Source organism: Coturnix japonica, chromosome 18, assembly GCF_054131305.1.
Source record: "Coturnix japonica strain WE chromosome 18, WE-NBRP24, whole genome shotgun sequence".
In the NCBI taxonomy this organism is placed as follows: Eukaryota; Metazoa; Chordata; class Aves; order Galliformes; family Phasianidae; genus Coturnix; species Coturnix japonica.
Window position 1 is genome coordinate 12,445,536 of NC_140680.1, and position 19,271 is coordinate 12,464,806.

The window sequence follows — 19,271 nt, forward strand, 5'->3', positions numbered from 1 at the left end:
GGCTGATGTTCTTTTGCACAGTGGAGGACAGGTGCAATAGAGGATTCATCTGCCATAGAGTGTTAATTTTGCTCTCACACTGTTCTGTTAATCTTAATTTTTATTTAGTTTATTTTTAGGTCAGACAGATTGCAGCCAACTAATATTTTGGTCTAAAATGCACAGTGTTGATATTTTGCTCCAAAATTAAATACTTGCTTAGAGTCTTTCACTTGACATAAAAATATTTTGGACCCAATTCCCATAATAATTCATAAATATAATTCTTTACTATCTTTTACCCTCTTGTTGGCACACAGTTTAATACGGACAGGAACAAAAACAGGTTGTGTGTATCTACAGCATGCATATAGTTATAATAATAATCTGTTCTTCCTTGTTGATTTCTGTCCAGCTCTTGTCTCCTGCTCTGTGTGTGGGAGAAACACAACCTCAATCCTATTGCTGCTGCTGCTGTTTTGTGTATTGACCTCTGAAGCAGAAAACTATTGATACTGAGCAGTAAAGGTCTGACCCAGCATGGGGCCTGAAGCCACCTACTCTTACCAATGTAAATAGCACAGCATAGAGTGACCATCGTGTTGCAGGGTAGAGTTCTTAGTAGTTCTCCCTTACTGAAGTGATTCAGAGGCAGCATCTTTATCATATTTGGACTTAGTGAATATAATCATTCCAACAGAACCTAGAAAGAAGGGGAAAAAAAGATTGTCACCATTAACTGTGAAAGGCTATCTCTAGCATGTCATTATAGTGTTACATTACATAGCGTGACACTGAGCGTGACCTGCACTTACTGATGGTTTGTGTTGGACAGAAAGCAAGGGTTTTGACTGCTTATTTTGTGTAGAAAATACAAATACCACCTTCTGGTCTGTACAATTGACTGCTGACAATTGTCGGTGTATATTATAAGATGAGCCATCATCACATTTGACAGCGATGTTTTTCTCCTTTGATTAGAAGAATTGTATTAGTGGAGTAATGCATAGGAACGATGCAGTATTATAATAATGTGAGCCCTCTAGTGGCATTTTCTGTGATCTAGGTTTAGATAGCTAATTGTGTAAATAGTGTGCAAGAGTGCACATGTTCAGATAGGAAATCTTAATGAGAGAACAAGCTTTCGCTCCTATGAAGCTGAGGATAAGGAAAAGCCTGCTAACCTAAGGACGGGCTGCTGTTGCAGCTTTCAGGATAACTGGTATTTTTGCACTGAATATCTTAGTAACAGAGTTGTATTTTGCAAGGGGGAAAACTGCAGAAGTTCTGATCAGACAGGTAGGAATTGCATGTACGGTAAAAGGGCTCACCAGGACCTGTCTGTCCCAGTTCAATCAGTTAGATTAAAAGGTGAAACATTTGCAATGCAGATATTAAAAGTTGCAGTACAGAAAGATTAAAAGAGTAAAAAAAAAAATCAACTTCTGGAGAGGCAGAAGAATTTGCTCAATGCCTGAGCTTGACAGAAGTAGATTTTAAGTAAGCCATTAACAATTTAACGTAGCTTTTGGGTGTGCATGGGCTAAAGGCATTACTATTAAATATGGCTTATTAGAGTGTCAGAGTTAACTCCTTCCCTTATAGTGAATGTGTATGCAGTTATTCTGTAAAGGCTAAATAGTATAGGGGAGAATACTGGGACGGGCTGTGTGTGTTGTGTTAATAGTTCTGGCATTTCTCTCTGCTGTCAGATTTCTGGTTTCTGCAGTGATATAGCAATAGTGCTTCAGTGCCCCCGTGCCATTCTGATTCTGCTGAAAATACGGGTTAATCCCCTAGTAAAACTTTGCTTCTTGTGTATCTACATTTAAAAGTGTGGGCAAAGGCAAGAAGTTTATTTATTTCTACCTTCAATTGCTACAAATAAACAAATAAATCCATTTCTGGGGAGCTGAGCACCAACCTTGGGGAGTCCTGCCAGTGTTGAGCAGAGGAGAAGCGTTGCCCTCAGCCTGCTGGCTGTTCTCTGCCTGCTGCAGCCTGGTTTGTCTTTTTGCAGTGAGGGCACACTGCTGGCTCCTCTACGGTGTGGTTCATTTAAAGGCATTTGGACATTAAGGTAAGAAATGACTATAAAACCATCTTAAATTACATTGTGATGCTGATGGGAAGAGAAGAATGTACTTAGGGATGTTTCTTAAAAAACACAGTCCTTTCTTAGCTGAAATCACTCTTAAGACATCATCATCAATAACTGAACGGAGTATGGCATGATATTGCCATTTGTTTCTACAGCTTTATGTTCCATAACTTATCTTTTCTTACTCTGGGGCTTTATGTTCATTGCAGACTTAAATCGGAGTTCATAAGGCTATAATTAAGGAATCCTTTTTTAAATTATAACGTTCAGAGTTGTATGCACTTCTGTTAAGCATCATAGGAAGGCATATAGCTGCCATTTCACATTCTTTTGAAGCACAGAGAGGAAAACAGCATTTCAGTTACTTGTGCCACATAGATTTTGTCTGTATCTTCTTTGTTGGAGCAGTCAGTAGTTGGCATCAATTTGGATCAAAAGAGCTGCAGTTAGGAAGGCCATGAGGAAGGTTCCATATTATTTCTCCAGAGCATTCTCAGTACTGACGAGTTGTTTCTTGAGGCATGTAGCTCTATTGAGAAAGAAGTCTTATGGGAGCAAAGTTTTATTTCTGAAGCAGGATTTTTATATCAATTTAAGTATTAAATGATTTGTATAGATGTCATATACACAATAAGGCAGCTTATCACATGATGTATAGAAACATATAGTCATTTTTAAACCAGATATTTTAAATTTGGAAAGAATATGGATAGGAGATGATGATTTAAGTAGCATTAACATGATAGACAATCTTTGGATGAGCTCTGTACAGCTCAATTACATGCGAGTTTATGCATTTTCTTTAATGCCCAATTTCATTTTAACTTGCTAATTTTGCATAGTCATTCAAATGTACGTACTTTTAGAGCTTTAAATAAAGAGAAAGAATAATAATTTTGCAGTATCTCTTCTTAAGCTAAACACCTGTAAGTACCTCGGAGTGCACCCTACCTTGGCCTGCTTGGTTTCTGAAGTGCTTGAGATTCTTTTACTGTAAAACATAGTCATAGCTGAATGTTCTGCTATCTGTCATGTTTGCGTGGATTTGATTATCTCGTTTGCTTAAGAGGTCAGCAGAACATACCCAACTACTGCCGTGTATATTATTAAAGACCATTACTGTCCATCACACTATAAAATGATGGTATCACCTGAAGAACTGCATGCAGAATGGAGATGGCAAGGTCGAGATGCAAAGATGTGCGTGGATGAAATTTGGCTGTTGTAGGTGTTTCCTGTTAGGTCATCAGGTGCTGCTTCTTGATTCCATAAGTTGAACCGTGCTGTTCTTTGCTGTATTCATCCCAGTGTGGCTCATTCAAATGATGGACGTTATGGCCTTTTGATTTGCTCTGCGTTTTCCCTCTTAGCCTGGATGATGGTCTTTGTATTTGCAGCCAGAGCTCTTATCTTATAGGTCTCTCTGTCAATTTGTGTCTGTTTCCATAATCAGAAATTTAGCAAAGCTTGGTAACGACAACTTTCTTTCCAAAACACAACTCTGAAATGCTTTCTGTTCTCAAAGGCCTCTGGAAAGGAGGACTGTGTTCTGCCTTCTGTTAAGCTCTTGCTTCATTTCAGTGTTCCACTTTCCAACTTAAGTTTGCCGTTATGTTCCATTGTTGAGTTTTCAGTGTCTGAGTGGCGCTGTTTATTTTTGTATTCATACGAACATGTAATTCCTCTTGAATCAAACTCCAGTGGGTAAGCCCTGTTAAATTCCTTCTCCACTCTTAGCAGTGTTTTCTAGGTGTCCAATTCTGCACAGACCACCTTCCTGGTACAGCCGTACAAGGTGCCATTCACTCTTTATTCTGTATTAAATTAAAGTTCCACCTGTATTTTGTCTTCGTTAGTAGATAGAATAATCTGAATTAGGCAATCATGGGCTTTGCTTTGCTTCTTCTCACTTCTTGGTTGGTTAAAGCCCTTTTTTGACTGCTTTAGTTAATGATTGCCACTGACTTGATAATGTGAAGTTGTGATTACCTGTATAAAATACAAGAAAATACATATTACCCAAGTAAACCTTTGGTTACCATAGGGAAAAGTGGCCTGAGGATTAAGGGAGTCGAAAAGTGTCTGAAAACTATTTCCCATCTCATTTTGCATCAAGCAGTGCTCAGTCAGACTGAAAGATCTGCCCCACAGCATCTCCATTCAGAGTGATTGATGGTGGTGCTGGTGTATGCCTGGTGAGGAATCCGGAATCATGCAGCATCTTTACTAACGTGTTGTGGGCTGCTTTCTTCAAACTGAGGAGCAGTATTTTAAGTGCTTGTAATTATTAGCAGGTAGTCAAAGTTTGTTTTTGTGCTCAGGAAAGGAACTGCCATTTTGGGACTGCAGCAGTGAGGAAAAAGTGAGCAAAGCTATACCAAAGCCACAGATACCATGCGAATGACAGTGCGTGGGGGAAAGTGAGTGTTGGTAACACACATTTTAAATGCATGTGCGTGCATGGTGATGGAGAGAGGAAAAAAAGTGGTGTTTGCTTTCATGATTTGTGAGATGGTCAAATTATAAGGAGCAAACATACGAAAATAAGGAGCACATCAGCCTGAAGGTAATGCACTACAAAAGTAAAGACCATGCAGCTCAACGTTCTGTGCAGGGCAATTAGCAGGCAAGCTGGGGGGAATAAAAAGAGTTTCTAAGGTCCGTAGAGATGTACAGCATCTTTAGGAGGAATAAGTGTGCGGGGCTTTTTTGTTTCAAGTCTGTTTTAAGCGAAAAACACCTTCCCAAGGCTCTGATGTTTACTTAAATTAAACAAAAAACAAATCTTGACTTTCATGGTATGTGATGGCAAAGCCTTGCTTCATATTGCAGTGATCTGTTGCTACTATTATTGAAAACTTGGTTATTTTTACATTTGGAAGTCAATGCTTCTTAGCGTGCAATAATTGGTGATTGCGTTTTTTCCTGAAGGGAGTTTGAAGGTCATCCTCAAAGATGTGTTTCATCTCTAAAATGGTTTGCACTTGAACCGTTTATGCCAATTTCCTGTTACATTTTAAGTTCAGTTCTCTCAACCTTTAGGGGAGCTTTATAAAGTTACGGTGATTTAATCTCGCGTGCAGCCCCTGCTTTGGACTCAGCTGTTTAATAAAGGGTCAGATTTTACTTATGTGGATAAATAGAACATAAATACTGACATTTCACTCGATGTACCATGTAAATGTAAGCCTTTGTAGTTACAAGTTTTTGTAGCTGGAGAATTGTTTTAAAAGGCATGTAATTTATTAGCTATCAGTAGCTGCTTTATTGCCTTGCCGCGCTGCAGTAATAAATAAAAGAAAGTGAGCTGATTTTACAAATGGCACACAAGGTGCACATTTTGTGAAAAAAAGTCTTTTTTTAAAGAATTGGCATTAAATCCTTTTTTTGTGATGACAAAGAGGCTAAGAGTGCAAACTGTATTTTCTGTTTATCGAAAACAGAGTCTCTTTTTCTCGAGGGCATTTTTTCCTATGATCATCAAGGGATTTCAAAAGCAATAAAGTGTGGAATCATTGTTCGACTTGAACAGTATTAAAACTTAGGTTTTAATTTCGGTGAAGTAATAAGATTTGAACCTGTCTCACATTACAGCACTGTAAGGCATTTAGCAATTGTATTTTAAAGGAGGTTTTTAAAATGCAGCTCACTTGTAAGCTAACTGTCTGTCTAATAATTAATAGTTTCTCTTCAGCAGAGGCTGTTGTGAATCATACTAAGAAATCTCGCTTTTGTTAATAACAAATTATGATAATTGTAAGGATGTTAATTCCTAATTAGTTTAAACCTACAATCTTTTTTGCCCCTTTCTGAGATTGATTTCCAAATGAGGACAAAAAAAGAAACACACAAAAAAAGCAGATTGATGGTTTCAGCATGATTTTCACCTTAAATGAAAGGGAATTATCTACGTTGACCTGCTAATTTCAAGGAAGGTTCTTCATTGGCTGGGGGTAAATTCAGCTTCCCACTGACCATCGATGAAAGGTCTAATCCATAAACACACTTTGCATGATGAATGCTAATTCCTTTCTCAGATCTGGGCGCTGACGATTACTGTGCAGAGCCCCAAGCCCTGTCTGTACTGACCCGGTGAGCTCCGGGGCGCTGGAATTCAGCCGTGTGTCCGCAGAAGATGCTGGACACGTTTTTGCCAAGATGTTTGCAGCTGTTCCAAATGTAAATATTTCTCCGGGTCGTTTGATAACATCTCGGCTGATGAGAGAATAGCAGTCGTTGCGAATTGTAGTTGGAAATGGTGGTGTATGATTTTGGAGGAGGGAGGGGGGAAGTTTATGCACAGGTGCATCTACAAAGCAGCCGTCGGTGTTTAACATTTGAGTGGTGAGCTATGACCTTTCATGATGATTTTGAACGGTAACTGCCTCCATTAGCCATAAGGTTTGTTTCTTTATTTTAGTAGATGGCCTGGACTGTAAATATTAGAGCATCTAAAATAAATCAACATATTATCCTAAGGATACAAAACGTAAGAGCTATTTGTGGTTAGGAACCTTTGACAGATAGTTTGGATGAGGCAGATGATTGCCCGCCTCTCGTATCTGGCTTCCATTGCTATGCCTGCAGGCAGTTTAGTGTTATAGTTGTATATTGATGTCAGGGTTACTACTGAGTGGCTAGCAATGACAGATGTCTATAATTACAGGCAATGCTTCCAGTATTTCAGAAGAGCCAGCCTATGTTGAACAATTATCTTATTTCTGGCTTGCCAAAGAGGGTTGTTCAAATTGCTAGTATTAGCTGTGGTGGCTGTAACACCTCTCCTTATGCCGTGGGATAGATGTGCAAAAAGCACTCTGATGTACAGCGCCAGTGCAAAACCTTTCTGATATATGTGAAATCACCGAATTTGGTATGCTTAGGGCTTGATCCTGAGATGCAGAACACCTGCAGCTGTGTTGAAGTCAGGACAGTGAAATACTATTAGAAATAGCAATTCTCAAAATATAATAAATAGCCAGGATTTTTATGACTTGTCTTTAAGTGCCAAACTGGTGTGGATGTTAAAGGATATTGAATGCTGAAGTTTAGTGCAGGTAAGCCTGCTAAGTGAGACACTCATTAGATACAATTAAGCAGCTAAATAAAACAAAGCTGGAAGATTTTTAGTATTCCAATGGCAAGTAAGAAAGGGGGTAGATGCTACTTTACCTTTGGGAGTTCTGTGACTCCAGTACAAGAAGAAATCTGTTGCTGAATTGTAATCCATACAGTAATGGTTCATTTCAGTCATTAGAGGATTTTAAAGCAGCAGTTTACTTTCTTGTTGAAACAAATGCATGAGTGCATAGATGGCTTTGCACCTCTGCAGTGCAGTGTATGGCTCTGATGGAAACCGCAGAGCAGGACCGTGCCTTGGAAACCAAAAATCTTGGGGATGATGTTCAGAAGTAATAGCTACTAACGCTGTTTATCAGTTTTCAGAATGATATTTGTACTTTAACCCCAGGGGGTAAAAAAAAGAATCAGTGGAATTGCAAATCTGTGGCAGTCCTTTACAAGAATGGTAGTCTGGAGACTTTTAAAGCTAAACAGCTGTTTAACAATGGGCTAAATAAGACCTCGCAGATGAACTAAGCCCTCTTTTTTCAGGTGGCACCCACAGCTGCTGGGAATTATCTGCTCCTCTGGGCTATGGAGCATGGAGATGGGAGCAGCCTGGGATGGTGTCTTACTCCCTGCTGCTATCCACACTGTGGGACAGAGCATTTCAGCTGTAAGTGTGCCATGCTGCATATTGACTTTTTCTGCCTCAACATTCCACTTAGTCACCATAGTAAAGCCCTGATTCTTAAATACTGTTTTACAGTAGCAATCTGTCTATTAAGAAATGACTTAACACAGTGTTTTTATTCGGACAGGCTTGTGGGCAAGGCAGGAGGTGGTGTGTTGTTTATGTAATTGACACATAGGAATGCATGCAGTAATGAAGGGGAGAACAGCCTGCTTATTTTGTATGTACCTTAATTTTCTTGTCAAAGATCCATCTGAAATTATTTGGGTCAATTTCTTATGGTTTTGCTTTGTGATTGGTGTGGAGTTCAGCAGTTACGGACAGAGGTGGTGGTCAGAGCATCCCAAGCACAGAGCAGCTGCCAGGCAGGGGAAGGCTGTGGGCAATGGGGGCTCCCAGCGCAGCTGCTCGGGGCTCAAAGGCAGCCCAGCTTCTGTCAGTTCAGAGTAAATACGGTTAAGATCTGCTTCCCTCAGTATACATGACAAAATACTTTAATGTTGCACTGATAGTTCTCTGCAGCAAGGCCTGGAGAGCTTCAAGGAAGTTATAATATCTTAAGCATTTATGCTCTGCCTACGGGTAATAACTTTCCTGTAATTTTCTGAAGATTCATTATCCAAAATCTTAATTCATTATAATAGCCCTTATGAAACATATAGAAACCAACATCTTCTTGTGTTTTCTTATTTGCACAGTATGAGAGATTCATTGCTCTGTTTTAATTTGTTTCATGGGGTGTGTTTGAGTACATTCCATACAGTGCCGTTATTGAATTTCTGTGACTGTCATTATATAGCCATACAACCTTTAGGAACTCATATTCTGAGCCTTCCCAGTTCTGTAATCTGCTTCACATTTAAGAATTGACGTAATTAGCTTCTTCAGAGTTATAACGATAGCACCAAAAAGACCTCAGAAGACAAAGCGAGGTTAAACTTATCTGAGGCCAAAGAGCAGTGGAGTCAGGGAAATAAAGCTTTCGTGTAATTACCACATCTTTTTTCTGTTCCTTTAAGTTGCATTTACATGCAGGTGCTTTGCTTTATAAAACGTGGCTTCCACAATTGTGTTTCTTCTTTTTGAAATGTGGAAAATAGAGTTCGAGTCATTTGGAAGCGCAGAGATTTGTCATTTGAATAACCCATAAGGCTGCTGGGTGGTAAAAGATGGAGCGGCACCACAGCCGGTGAGCCTGCTGCCTTCCCCAGCATCCTTCTTGCTCAGAGGTGGCTTTAACTGTACGAATGGGGCCAAAAAGAAGGATCCCTGGATCTCTTGCCTAAACACTCAATTTCCTTTCCCTGAAGGATCAGGGAAGTTACATTCATAGAAAGATTCATAGAATGGCTTGGGTTGGAAGGGACCGTAAAGTTCACCCTTGGGGCTGCATGGTGCTGGATGGATGGTAGCCTGGTGTTGGGCACCTCTAGGGATGGCACACTCTAGGCAGCCTGAGCCAGTCCCTTGGTACGCTGCACTGGGAGTATTGTGGCCAGTTTGGGGCCCTTCACAGAAAGAAAGCTATGGGAGTTGCTGGAGTGTGTGCTGCAAAGAACAGCAAAGCTATGAATGGGCTAGAAAACAAGAGCTAACAGGAGCAGCTGAGAGAATGAGCTGCTCAGTCTGGGGGAGTCTGAGGGCGAACCTCATTCCCTCTCTCCACAGCTGCCTGACAGGAGGTTGCACAGTGGAGGAGTTTGTCTTTTTACCCAGGTGACAGGCAATAGGACATGGGGAAACAACCTCAGGTTGCACCAGGGGAGGTCCGGATTGGGCACTGGGAAGAATTTGTCACAGAAAGGGAGGTCTGGCATTGAAACAGGCTGCCCAGGGAATCCCCATGCCAGGTATGGGAGAGACATGAGCATGGTACTGGGCAACATGGTGAAGTGATGGGACTTGATAGGTCCGGTTGATGGCTGGACTTGTTGACCCTAAAGGTCTTTTCCGACCTTGATGTGTATGTGATTCTTGGATATAACATGTTTGAGAATGTTGTTATTATTATTGGTGGTATCTTACTGATTTCTTCTTTATCTTGACTGTCATGGCTATGGCAATCACCTGTGAGTATTGTGACCTGTACTCTGTCATTGTGGTTGAAGTGGTCGTACGAGACTGGCCTTGTTTTAAGGACCTTGATTATGAACTTGTACCTCATGTTAGATGAAGCTCATCTAACGTTGTAGCCTAATGTGAGCACTCCTGTGGATTTTTCACATCCATTCATAACTGATGTAAAAATGAGATGATGACAGTGATCTGATTTTATTATTAAGAGACTTACATTATGTGGCAGCATCACAGCACGACTGCATAACGTTGGAAGTTACAAATCCCACAGCTGGAAGGATTGGGGAACTATTGTGCAAAGGCTTTACCTGGTTGCTTCCTACTGCAAGTTAATGATCCTGCTCCTTGCTCGGGGTCTCCAGAGAGACCTGCAGCCACGAGTCATGGCTGTCCTTGCTGTACAGGGATGGCTGGGCATCTCATGATGCAGACGAGCTTGAGATGAGATCACTTCCACATGCAATTCACATCCTTTTATGACCTCCCCCCCCCCTCCCCGCCTTTCAACAGTGTTTTTCTCCTTCTGAATACGTAGTGCAGCCTTTGTTGCTGAAGAGTATTTTATTATTATACGTCCAAAATGCTTTATCATTAATTTTTTATAGAGCTTAAAAGTCTGAGGGCGTTTCACTGTTGTGGCTGGAGGTTGTTTGCTCTTCTATTTTTACATCCTAAGAGTGCGTTTCGGTTTGAAAATGATCTTGAAGAATGCGTTTAAAATATCACATTTATTTTAGCTTACGATTTGTCACATTACCGGGCGAGAAGTAGCTTTTATTACAAGCACTGTATTCATGCTGACTTGAAATGACCCTGTCACATGTGAAAACAAATCAGATTGTTGCTGTTAATGAGCTTTTCAATTTACTATTCAGTGGATCAGATAAGTGGATTTAAGAGGTAATGATCCTGCTTAGCGCTCGGGCTTGGCTGTCAGATCCTAGCGGTGGTGGGAAATCCCTAGGGACAAAAGCGTTGACACACTTCTTGATGGGATAATGGGAATCAAAGCTAATGGATGATAAAAGGAGTAGTAAGAGTTACAAGGATAATTGTGGATTAAAGCACTGCTCTTTGTCAGTGCGGGCTGCTGGTTTAGTATTTATGTGTTAAACTGTGATGTGGCACAGCCCGGTTTGACAGCGGGACAGAGGCTGTGCTGGGCTGCCCCGTCCCCCTGTGCCCACTCTGCCCACCGTTCTCCTTCCTTGGAGCAATTCCTTCTCCGGCTAAAAAGCATAGTTAGGTTTAGCTAAAACCGAGAGTACTGGAGCATCTCAGAGGCACACTGTTCAGAGAGAGATGGGTTATTTTTAAATAGGAATATAGGATTTTTATCATTGCATATATTATAATTGTGGCTATGTTTTGTTATCAATTACAGCTTCACATTTACAATGTGAATGTAATATTCTGTAGAGTTTGAAAGACATTGTATTCCTTGTGCTTTCATATTCCTTGCTTTCTTTCATATTTCGATTGTCCTTTCACTGCTGGCATTCATCACAACAAGTTACATGCATACGATTATGAAAGGTGATATTTTAACTTATAAGATAAGTAAATTATCCACGATCTTGCTCCACTTTCTGGCTACAGCAGCACTTTTATTTGCTCACACTTTTATTATGCTCTGATTTAAGCTGAAGTTTTTGGTGCACAAATTTTTTATTAACTTCCCTAGCGGTAGAATGCTGCTGCTTTGGTTGGTAATGAAAGTCATGGGATTGCTTCACTAGCAGAAAGGAACACGGCACGAGGAAATTGAGATATGGGAACCGGAGTTGCCTGAGTTAGTGTGGAATATATAATGTCAGCAAGCAGAATTGACAGCTAGATGGCACCAGGCTTTCACTGCTGGGTAACCTGTCACTGCATCTGCTGGGGCTGGTGCTCGCATTTCAGGCCTTGGTGATCCTTGACTTGATCACGTAATAAGGAAGAATTATGTGTAACCAATCATGCTTAGTTCACATTAACTAAAGACTAAAATGCCTGAAATGAAATGTCTGGTTCTAAGCAAACAGCAGAGCTACAAGCGCTCAGGCTAAAGTGGGTTACAGGATGCTGTGAAGAAGTTACGGAGCACCTCTCCTTTCTTTATCAAGTTGATCCAAATAAACGCTTTTACCCAAACTAGATTTTTGGATACAAAAACGACTCAATTTTTTTATGAAGAATACAGAGTAAATATTATCATCTCATAGAAGTGCTTCACTTAGGTTGGACTGGCAGGCATTTGTGTCTGTACTTTTCTCCTAAAATGTCAAAATTGAGAGATATTGTAGAATAAATGTTTACAAGCAAATGTTTGTAACATGTGACATTGATAACATGTTTCTGTGCAGATGTTTATTTCTAGGTGTATGCCCGCATTTCAGAAGTCTTATGAGTAAGAGATGACAACTGTGTTCTGGAAATATTTATGACAAAAACGTGAGTTTGTGCTGCTTGGGTTCCATTCTGCATGTATTTTGTTTTGCCTTTAATGCTTATGTAAAATCCATGTTTTATTTCACTTCATTGTCTGCCATTTGCTTGAAAAATCTCTTCTGTAAATTGCAATTATTTAAAGGATAGTAATTTTTAGAACACCCATAACTTGCTGACTGAAAGTCCTTCAAGCCTCTAAATAAGCACTTTCATATAAATACACCCTCCTAGATGCTTACATCACTTCCAGAAATGGCTTAATGTGAGAAAGCTGAGATTTCATAGACTCTTCCTCAGTGACAGCCCCGGCATAAGCAGATCCCACCCTTCCCCTCTTCCATTCCTGCACCCTCAGATGCTGATAGCATTACTTGTAAAGCGTCAAATATCTCAGAATAGATTGTTGGCCAAGTTAAACAAATCTTGTGCTGGGGAGACTCCTGTAGTTTGCTTTTTGTTAACACCTGGCAAAATGTATTCTCGGAAGTATGGATCCACAAAGAACAACTTTGGTACTCGCTCTTTAAGAGCTGGCTGTGAGGCTGTTGTCCAAACAGACTCATGTTTGTGCTAATTAAAATAAGCTAGCTTCTCACCAGTGGTAGCATGTCAATGGGAAATCAAAATGTAACCCAACCAGTAGGGTCTCATGGAGCAATCCAGTATGGCACTGTAGGTGATTTGTTACTGACACTGTGTACATTCAAAGAGCAGTGGGCAGGATACAGAAATATGAGACCATACCCCTATTTCTCCTAAATAAAACATTCTGTTGATAACTCATCAAGTCTGTTAGTTCAGTCATTAACAGAAAAACAATTTGAGATACTATTTCTTGTAGCAGCTGGTACCTGCAGAAACCAATGTTCAATTTATGGTTTAAAGGTTCATTAAATGCATATTTTTTTGTAGCACAGGAATATTTTGAGATTTATTAATGTCGTAAGCTGTCCTTTAGACCTTCAGACGAGAGTTAAAGTGCTACAGTCACATCAGACCCAAGACTCTTTATCACTTTATCATTGGAAGTTAATGAATGTGCCTTTTACTGAATTTCTCCAGTCCTGTTTCTGGGGAGTTGGAGTTTTGCGTAGGCAGAGTGTTCCTTAATGGATCTATTTTCATCATAGCCTTACCAGGAATTTCATAGAGTAGCCCTTTTAGTGTTCAGATCCTTGGCAGAGGTGCACATGGCGTTCCCATGCCAGTCCACAAGTCCAGCAGCTCCTCACTTGCTGTTGTAACCACTCCTCATATGAGAAAAATGGCATTCCTTCGCTCTGTGGGCCAATGTCTCAGAAGGATTCAATCAGGAGAACTGCAGCATCTGCTGTGTATCTTGAGTATTAGTTATAAGAGGTAAATGGGAATTAAAACATGAACCGTAAGGCAAGGATTCCATTGCAGTTGGGTGCATTGGTAGCTCAGTGCATCTGGCCCTCTGGTTTTTCTCCGTGCTCCATTTCTTGTATTCTGGAGGGAAATGTGAGCGATTTGTTTTTAGCTCATGGAGAATTAGAGGAATACTGCAGAAGTCAGGTGTTTGGATTTTGTGTTGAAAAGTGAGATAAATGCAGGTAGGGCTAAGCTTCACTTTGGTATTTTCATTACGACACGCGACAGAGGCGTATTGATGGATTTATGTTTTAGTAGGGGTATTTTAAATGTGGGTATTATAAAAGTAGTAGAATATCTTATTCAGGAAGAAAAAACCCACACTTAGCATGCTTTTATAGCATTTTCTGTCTCGTAAATGGAAAACTGTAAGACATATCACAGGAATATGTTTGTAATGTAGGGTTGTGCTAGTCTGAGCTTATGCATGGCAATTCTCAGAAGGAGGAAATCATGTTCTAAAATCACTTTTTTTTATCAATTTGTTTTACTGTGACAAACCTTAAATACCAGAGAAGGTGTGAACCTGTGATTTCAAGAACTCTTCAGTTTCTAAATGACCTTTCTGTTGGATATTCTTTTTATGGTGTATTTGCGTATAATAAGGTAAAAATTAAGGGGGTTTTAGTGGCTGTTGCATATGCTGCATTTCAAAGCAATCTGGGATGTTGATGTCTATTTGCTTTGGTTTATCTTTTCATATGTAGAGTTACTGTGGTGTTTTTTTTTTTTTAAAGGCATGCTTATTATCACCTACTTACCAACAAAAGAGAAATACAACTAGTTGCTTATGGCCATCTATACTGTTCCTAATCTTATCATTGATGAGTTCAGCTGTATTGAGAGCAGGGTTGATTCGTTAAGCAGTTGGGAGCAGGACTGGTTCTACTTTGAGGATGTGCAAACTAAGATAAGAAGCACAACACCTTTCTTATTTTTGCCTGATCCAAAGTTCCCCACTGTGTCAGCATCATTGTTCTACTGGAAAAATCATAGCAGTTATGTGGGGTTTTTTTTGTTCTGGGTTCTGGTGTGTTTGTGAAAGTTCTCCCCAAGTGATTACTGTTAACTATCTATTAGCTATTAACTACCATTAGCAACCTATGGTGAACCTTTTCTGGCTTGTTCTAGTATTCACTTGTGTGTCATAAGTTGGAGAAGAATTATTATTCTTTGAATTTTCAGTGGATTGAGAGGAAGATTAGAAACAAAAGACGATTATTTTTGCTGTGACATAATATTTAAAGGTATACAGCAGGGAATAAATGATCAGAGCTCATAAAAACATTCCATTGGGAAATCCTTTGCTATCTTAAAATAAAAACAGCTTTTTAGTAATTTTCTGGAGAAGATTGGTAGGCAAGCAAAGGGGAAGGCAAGTAGAATATGACAACCAAAATAATTTTATTTCTCTACAGAGCTCTAATCGTATAAGAAGAATTCTAATATATTTCTGTCAGTGGGAAGATGACATTCCATAAGTTAATTTTGTTTAGTGAAAAATCGTGCGATGTTTACTTTTTTGTTTCTTTGACACAGCATTAAACAGACAACTTGGGGTATTTTGGCTATGCGTGCCTTTATATTCTCGAGGCATCTAGGAATTGGGACTGGGAAGGACTTGAAAGTGAAATGGTACTAAAAAATGTCACAAAAACAGAAGAGGAGGCGTTCATTTAATTAATAAGATTTATGAAAGACTAATGAGCTCTCTTGTCTCCTATAGGATATACTTCAGTAGGCTTCAAAACATAAACGTAACTGAAAAATTTGACATGGTGCACCTAACTTACAGTGTCTGCCAAGCTGTTCCTATATGTATACTTGCTGAAATAATCAGCCTCATATTTCTCTAAAAGCCAATAAGCCTTTAACATTTCATACTGGGTTATGGAGGCTTCCAGAGGCATTTATTCACACGCTAACTCTCAAGAATGGGGGGTCAGTGATGAAAATGATACTTTCTCCAAGGCTGAAACATTAGGATAGTTTTAGTTTTCCAATTACTCAAATTATATCTGCAGTAAATGAGTTTCTGCTCATGAAATAGACATAATAATGTCAGAACCTAGGAAGGATGAAAAAGTAGATATTTAATAACCCAAGCTCTCCTGAAGAATAAAATTGTGATGAAATTGTATTTTTCTTGGCAGAAACTTGCTAACTGTTGCAAGGCCATTTTCAGATACATTGTCCCCAATGTATCATCACAATGTAAAGCAGCACTGCCTCCATAAATACGCATCTTAAACCTTGTTGGAAATGTTTAAAGGCGAGGAAAATAAAAATTAACCAACATATAAATACCAAAAGGAGACAGAATTATTTTTCAGTGGAAATACTTCGAGCAGGAGTTCCGAGAACAGCAGCTATTCTGCTTAGCTGGGTGGGGTTGTACAAAGACAGCTTTAATGCCGGTTCACTTCAGCGTGATGTTGTATTAGTTAAGTTTAAAATTGTGTTCCCTGGCAAACCATAAAAGATTTCGAAAGTATTAGACACCCACTTTTGTGCTGGAATTTAATATGCAACTTTTTATTGGAAAATAATCGTCCTTGTCTGGCAAAATCCACCATGCAATATTTCTGTTAGTAGGCATAATGCAATAAAGACAGGGAGGGCTATTTATCACTACAAATTTTGAGGATTTCAGGATTCTTTTTATTATTTTAATATATTTCTTTGGTATTAAATCAGAAAAATGATAAATTACACCTGTCGACGCTGTTTTTCTTTTTTCCCAGAAAATGATGTGCAACCCAATTTCACTGGTCATTTTGGCTTTTAAAGATATGTATCTTTTTCCTATAAAAAACTCTACCAATAGGTTTTTTTTTTAATAATAATACTGAAGTACTTTTTATTTCGAACATATGAAGTAGTTTATAACTACTTCCTGGCATTGCAAACTTTGGCCTTTTCACGTTATATTAGTTTTTTGTAACAGCGGTGGGTATGTACTGCTGTGAAGGAAGCAGCGCATTGTTAAGGTGCTGGATCCAATGGATCAATTTTCAGTATTTGCTATAGATTAAACCGTGGCTGGCCCGAAAGGTTACAATAATAATTTATTTAATCTCAGCACTTGTCCTGTAAGTCAATCAGCTTCTTGACAGCCTTTCAAATTGGGTTATTTGGGGTTGGAGATTATCTAGGATTAAAAGCATAACGTTATTCCAGTAACTCTGTTATACAACAACAGGAAAATTTAACAACGAAGGAACAGCGTAAGGCATTATTAACAACAAAGGCAACAAATGACTGGAGCTGGTGTCATGGTTTACATTACTTTCACAATTATTACAGGTTTGCATATTTTGAAATATATTAGCCCAATTTGATTTCAAAGCTCTGTTATTTGAATTATAAATCATTATGTCCCTCCTAGCTGATCAGTCCGGAAATATCTTTGAATTAATTTACATAATGGAATGTTAGTCATTCCTTTATGTCTTGGAAGCCATAGTGTTCCCTCATGCACATTTAGTACTTTCTAATAATTAACTTTTCCCCTGTATATTTCTGTATCAAGATACTCACAGTTTCATTTTTACTTTGCACAGGGGCATGAGTTAAAGTATTTTTGAGAGACTCAATTCTTTATCCTTGTCTTGGTTGGCCTTACAGCACTATGGAAGGCTTTTTCTCTGAATAGGAAAGAATGGAGTATAAACTGTAGCTTTGCAGTAGGAAAACATGAAAATGCTGTGGATTGACAAAGAATCATCTTAAAACTAGATTAGGGGGTTTTCTAATAGCAGCTATGAAACCTATTGGTACACTTTTATCCATTTAAAAAGAATTTAATCCATTTAAAATGAAAAGGGAAATTGTTTATTCCTATAAAAGTAATCCAACGCTACAACCAATTATGTGCAAGAATGGCAGAGTGAAGCACTTACAGAGGAAAACAGAGCAATAGTAAGAGTGTGGGTTTTTGTGTGTGCATGAGTCTGTGCTCTCCTGTAAAGTTATACAGTTGCATACTGATTATTTCCTAAAGAACAAAATGAATGCCAAGGAGAAATAGTATTCAATAAATGACTCCTATTTTTATAGTGCTTGTACAAGCCTGTAATTCCTTTTATTTTGTGCTTCTGATGCATATTTTTGCTTCTTGCATTTTGTTTAATGATGTTTGGGAAAAAGTGTCTTAGGACACTTGGATCTATCATTGTAGAAACTGGAACATTGGAATTTAAGTGACTTGCTGAAAGTTATCCAGGAATTTTATGTCAGATGAAGGAGCAGGAGTTAGAAAATGTGGGCCATTGCTTTGCCCATTCCCTCCTTGTGTGCAGACGTACCTGAAGGCAGCTCTACCTGCAGCACAAGAACTGTACCTGCAGTGCAGTACTGGCCAGTGTTATCTCCTTCCTCCAAGTCCAAATAGTTGAATCATTTGAGATAGGAAGGTCTAGACTTATGAAAATAGGAGCTGTGAAATTCATGCTTCAGAATCACACAATAAGTTTTCTCGCAACATTAAACAATGTTAAGTTTGTGGTAGATGTTGCAGAGCACGTAATGTTTCATACACTTATGTTTCAACAGAGTAAGCAATTCCCTTTCCTGGGCATCAGTGATAATTACACCGTCAGCGACCTCAAGTGCCAGACAATGTTCTTATACTGCCCTCACTTGTCTTCTCATGGTAAATTTAGGTAAGATCCTCAGCTGTCCCTGCAACACCTTAGTGTCTTGGTAAAGATTAGTAACACTATGAATTTTTCTGGCAAATTCACCAATTAAACAGCAGTTTCATTGCACAGTAAATATTTAAGTTTGTATTTAAGCCAGTGCCAATCAACTTCAGAGATTGATGGCAGTAAGCAGTGGCAGCCTCTGTGTTGTCTTCTGTTGGAGAAATAACCATGACTAGTTGAGTGAATGAACACATTATGACTCAAACTGCCTCAGTTCTGGTCAGAGGCCCAGAGCTGATCAGAGCCATGGGCCTATATCAGCTGGAGATCCACCTTACAGAACAGTTTCTGTGGATGTTCTAAGATGGGGCTGCAGATTAGAGCTTTCAAAAAATAACACAGCTAGTCTTTCATGTACTGATTTCTAATCCTCACGCAAGGACTTAACTGGGCAAGAGACTGACACAAAGCTGTAAGTCAATAGTAGTTGATATTCCCTTTGATGTTAATGTTTTCCTGTTCTGTCTGCTGCTAAACACTGATGAAAATAGCTGAGTTGGAGACAAGACCAATCTGTATTCATCAGATTTTTCTTAAAGAATGGCAGCTGTGACCTGGACCTGTCTTTTCTTGGCTAAGTTTTATATTAACGTAAGCAATAGTAGATAACTTTTTCTAGGTTACACATGATGTTTCCTGTAGGTGGAAAAAAAAAAAAAAAAAGAAAAAGAAAAAAGAAAAAAGGAAAAAAAAAAGGTAAGAACAAGATTGTAAGTATTAATAATAACATCATGTTACAGGTGGTGTAAATGTCTATCAGACAAAATACAAGCATGTTACTTAGAACTGGCTACCAGCTAATAAATCTGAAATGGAGCTCCTGGAA

At 39.0% G+C, this 19,271-nt stretch overlaps 1 long non-coding RNA gene across 16 annotated transcripts in view; it reads left to right on the forward strand.

The window, feature by feature from the left end:
• LOC107320482 (uncharacterized) overlaps positions 1-19,271 on the forward strand; it is a 102,691-nt gene that overhangs the window by 36,992 nt on the left and 46,428 nt on the right. For 3 of the 16 annotated variants that reach the window (XR_014935458.1, XR_014935467.1, XR_014935471.1), the window contains exon 4: positions 12,260-12,347. The exons of the other annotated variants lie outside the window; for them this stretch is intronic. This is a non-coding gene — a long non-coding RNA (uncharacterized LOC107320482). The remainder of the gene's footprint in view (positions 1-12,259; positions 12,348-19,271) is intronic. 16 annotated transcript variants of the gene reach the window in all.